Raw genomic sequence first — 5,376 nt, 5'->3', positions numbered from 1 at the left:
TAACCCCCCAGAACCATCTCAGCTATTGGCCTCCAGCAGAGGAGTGGGGGCATCTGGGAGGGGGAATCTTTGGGGTGAGGGGCGTCTGGGAGGGGGGAAGATTTGAAAGCTTTTGAGCAAGTGGATGAAACTTTAGAGAATGACGCAATACATTAATAATATATTTTACAACTACAGACCATAACAACCCACAACAAGCAACAGTCTGTCCCCCCCCCCCAGAACCCAACCCCCTCTATAGATTGGAGGAGGAGCGCACTGTACAGGGACAATGGTACCCCCATAGATTGGAGGAGGAGCACACTGTACAGGGACAATGGTACCCCCATAGATTGGAGGAGGAGCGCACTGTACAGGGACAATGGTACCCCCATAGATTGGAGGAGGAGCGCACTGTACAGGGACAATGGTACCCCCATAGATTGGAGGAGGAGCGCACTGTACAGGGACAATGGTACCCCCATAGATTGGAGGAGGAGCGCACTGTACAGGGACAATGGTACCCCCATAGATTGGAGGAGGAGCGCACTGTACAGGGACAATGGTACCCCCATAGATTGGAGGAGGAGCGCACTGTACAGGGACAATGGTACCCCCATAGATTGGAGGAGGAGCACACTGTTACAGGGACAATGGTACCCCCATAGATTGGAGGAGGGGCACACTGTACAGGGACAATAGTACCCCCATAGATTGGAGGAGGGGAACACTGTACAGGGACAATGATAACCCCATAGATTGGAGGAGGGGTGCACTGTACAGGGACAATGGTACCCCCATAGATTGGAGGAGGGGCACGCTGTACAGGGACAATGATACCCCCATAGATTGGAGGAGGGGCGCACTGTACAGGGACAATGGTACTCCCATAGATTGGAGGAGGGGCGCACTGTACAGGGACAATGGTACCCCCATAGATTGGAGGAGGGGCACGCTGTACAGGGACAATGATACCCCCATAGATTGGAGGAGGGGCGCACTGTACAGGGACAATGGTACCCCCATAGATTGGAGGAGGGGCACACTGTACAGGGACAATGGTACTCCCATAGATTGGAGGAGGAGCACACTGTACAGGGACAATGGTACCCCTATAGATTGGAGGAGGGGCACACTGTACAGGGACAATGGTACCACCATAGATTGGAGGAGGGGCACACTGTACAGAGACAATGGTACCCCCATAGATTGGAGGAGGAGCGCACTGTACAGGGACAATGGTACCCCTATAGATTGGAGGAGGAGCACACTGTACAGGGACAATGGTACCACCATAGATTGGAGGAGGGGCACACTGTACAGAGACAATGGTACTCCCATAGATTGGAGGAGGAGCACACTGTACAGGGACAATGGTACCCCTATAGATTGGAGGAGGAGCACACTGTACAGGGACAATGGTACCCCCATAGATTGGAGGAGGAGCACACTGTACAGGGACAATGGTACCCCTATAGATTGGAGGAGGAGCACACTGTACAGGGACAACGGTACCCCCATAGATTGGAGAAGGAGCGCACTGTACAGGGACAATGGTACCCCTATAGATTGGAGGAGGAGCACACTGTACAGGGCAATGGTACCCCCATAGATTGGAGGAGGAGCACACTGTACAGGGACAACGGTACCCCCATAGATTGGAGGAGGAGCACACTGTACAGGGACAACGGTACCCCCATAGATTGGAGAAGGAGCGCACTGTACAGGGACAATGGTACCCCTATAGATTGGAGGAGGAGCACACTGTACAGGGCAATGGTACCCCCATAGATTGGAGGAGGAGCACACTGTACAGGGACAACGGTACCCCCATAGATTGGAGGAGGAGCACACTGTACAGGGACAATGGTACTCCATAGATTGGAGGAGGAGCGCACTGTACAGGGACAATGGTACTCCCATAGATTGGAGGAGGGGCGCACTTGTACAGAGACAATGGTACCCCCATAGATTGGAGGAGGGGCACACTGTACAGGGACAATGTACCCCCATAGATTGGAGGAGGGGCACACTGTACAGGGACAATGTTACCCCCATAGATTGGAGGAGGGGCACACTGTACAGGGACAATGGTACCCCCATAGATTGGAGGAGGGGCACACTGTACAGAGACAATGGTACCCCCATAGATTGGAGGAGGGGCACACTGTACAGAGACAATGGTACCCCCATAGATTGGAGGAGGGGGCACACTGTACAGAGACAATGGTACCCCCATAGATTGGAGGAGGGGCACACTGTACAGGGACAATGGTACCCCCATAGATTGGAGGAGGGGCACACTGTACAGGGACAATGGTACCCCCATAGATTGGAGGAGGGGCGCACTGTACAGTGACAATGGTACCCCCATAGATTGGAGGAGGAGCGCACTGTACAGGGACAATGGTACTCCCATAGATTGGAGGAGGGGCGCACTGTACAGGGACAATGGTACTCCCATAGATTGGAGAAGGGGCGCACTGTACAGGGACAATGGTACCCCCATAGATTGGAGGAGGGGCACACTGTACAGGGACAATGGTACCCCCATAGATTGGAGGAGGGGCGCACTGTACAGTGACAATGGTACCCCCATAGATTGGAGGAGGGGCGCACTGTACAGGGACAATGGTACTCCCATAGATTGGAGGAGGGCGCACTGTACAGGGACAATGGTACTCCCATAGATTGGAGGAGGGGCGCACTGTACAGGGACAATGGTACCCCCATAGATTGGAGGAGGGGCACACTGTACAGGGACAATGGTACCCCCATAGATTGGAGGAGGGGCGCACTGTACAGGGACAATGGTACCCCCATAGATTGGAGGAGGAGCGCACTGTACAGACTGTACAGGGACAATGGTACCCCCATAGATTGGAGGAGGGGCACACTGTACAGGGACAATGGTACCACCATAGATTGGAGGAGAAGCACACTGTACAGGGACAATGGTACCACCATAGATTGGAGGAGGGGCACACTGTACAGGGACAATGGTACCCCCATAGATTGGAGGAGGGACGCACTGTACAGGGACAATGGTACCCCCATAGATTGGAGGAGGAGCGCACTGTACAGGGACAATGGTACCCCCATAGATTGGAGGAGGGGCACACTGTACAGGGACAATGGTACCCCCATAGATTGGAGGAGGAGCGCACTGTACAGGGACAATGGTACCCCCATAGATTGGAGGAGGAGCGCACTGTACAGGGACAATGGTACCCCCATAGATTGGAGGAGGAGCGCACTGTACAGGGACAATGGTACTCCCATAGATTGGAGGAGGGGCACACTGTACAGGGACAATGGTACTCTCATAGATTGGAGGAGGGGCGCACTGTACAGGGACAATGGTACCCCCATAGATTGGAGGAGGGGCGCACTGTACAGGGACAATGGTACCACCATAGATTGGAGGAGGAGCGCACTGTACAGGGACAATGGTACCACCATAGATTGGAGGAGGAGCACACTGTACAGGGACAATGGTACCCCCATAGATTGGAGGAGGGGCGCACTGTACAGGGACAATGGTACCCCCATAGATTGGAGGAGGAGCACACTGTACAGGGACAATGGTACTCCCATAGATTGGAGGAGGGGCACACTGTACAGGGACAATGGTACCCCCATAGATTGGAGGAGGGGCAAACTGTACAGGGACAATGGTACCCCCATAGATTGGAGGAGGGGCACACTGTACAGGGACAATGGTACCCCCATAGATTGGAGGAGGGGTGCATTGTACAGGGACAATGGTATTTCCATCCTGACACCACCCACCCCCCGTCGGTCAGTCGGTAGGGTTGTCCGCGCAAACCCCCACCCCTCCCTGTCACTTGCTCGTCTGTCCGTCAGTCTGCACTCTAGCTCGGCACTTACCCCATCTAGGTCGCGGACATCATCATATCATTCCTGCATATCCTCCTCCTCGCCAGCTTCCCCTGCATCTCCTCCTTCCGGGTCCCTCCTTGGCGGCCAATACGGTCAGTGGCGTCTCCAGCTTGCATATTTAGGGGGGGCACATGGGGGGACAGGGACAAAAGTAGGGGGGCAACTATCAAATGCAATATATATATATATATATATCCTGAGGCCCTTTACTACGATCCCACAACGGCCCCTTCACATGTTCTGCAGTGAGCTCCCTTCCTACTGTATTGGGGCCCCCCAGGGTGGCAGAAAACAAGAAATATATGTCACCAGCACACCAAGAAAATATAAGGGTCCAAAGCAGTGGGAGAACTATCAGGGTTGCAAAGGTTGTCTTGCCACCGGGCTCTGGTGTTCTGCCAGTTCCCCAGCCTCCTCTTGCTGTCCTGCTCCTGCTATTGACAGCGCTGGTCTGGCATTTCTTGGAATTTACAGGCTGGTTCTCCTGTCCTAAGGACGGGAGAAATCAGTCTGTTTTTTCAGTAACTAAGAGTCCTGGTGGAGTCCTTCCTGCAACTCGCTCTTCTCCCTGCCAATGAGGATGCAGGGGAAGGAGCAGATAGAGCGGCCGTGGTTGTGTGAGCGCTTGCATTATGCAGTGTCAGCGAGCAGAGGGAGGGGGGAGGAATCACCTGCAGGAGCTGACTGGGGACGCTCTCCCTCTTAGACATTGCCTTTTGTAAATTAAAAAATATATATTTTTTTAATTGGGGTGGCACATGGTGGGGCACAGCATAATGTTGGGGGGGGGGGGGGTCAGGGCCCACTCTGGCCCCCCCTAGGGACACCATTGAATACGGTTGCTTCTCCTCTCTGCCAATTGGGTCTCACCCGCTTCCTTGTTGGCCGGGAGGAGAATTAGGAAGACAATAGCGAATATTAATTTGCTATTGTAACACAAGTGAGCGGGCTTGGGGCACAGTGCTCTGCGCCCCAAACCCACCCTTTTTTAAGCCTCCGGCTCTAATCACGTGCTGAACTCATTGGAATCCATGTGTTCAGTGCCCTGCATGTAGATTAGGGGGCTGGACGTATGGATTAGGGGAGCGGTGTCCTTGCACCCCCAATGGACAGGCCGCCACTGGTACTCCCTTAGATATGGCACACTGTACACAGAAGGGTGCGAGAGATGTTGATACAGCACAGGGGACCAGTGATAGGTCCTGGTGAGATGGTATGATTCCATCCACCAACAACTGAACTGTGAGCAGTCCCACGAAGGTAAAAGTCTCCCCTCCATCCAGGAAAGGTACTGGTCACAGCAGATGCTGATTTTGGGGGAACAACTGCACAACTGAGTTAAGCAGGCTGGTCTAGGCGGAGATGCAGTTGGACGAGAGCTAAAGAGCCCTCCGCAGGTATGTAGCACAAGTGTGCCCATGGACAGTGGATGACAGCTTGACAGAAGTCTTTGGCTATGGCAGCCTGGGGCTTTTGTACTGAAGGCTGTCCAAG

This window comes from Aquarana catesbeiana, linkage group LG05 (genome assembly GCF_042186555.1).
Source record: "Aquarana catesbeiana isolate 2022-GZ linkage group LG05, ASM4218655v1, whole genome shotgun sequence".
Taxonomy (NCBI): Eukaryota; Metazoa; Chordata; class Amphibia; order Anura; family Ranidae; genus Aquarana; species Aquarana catesbeiana.
The sequence above is the reverse complement of the archived record's forward strand: the minus strand, read 5'-3'. Positions refer to the sequence as shown.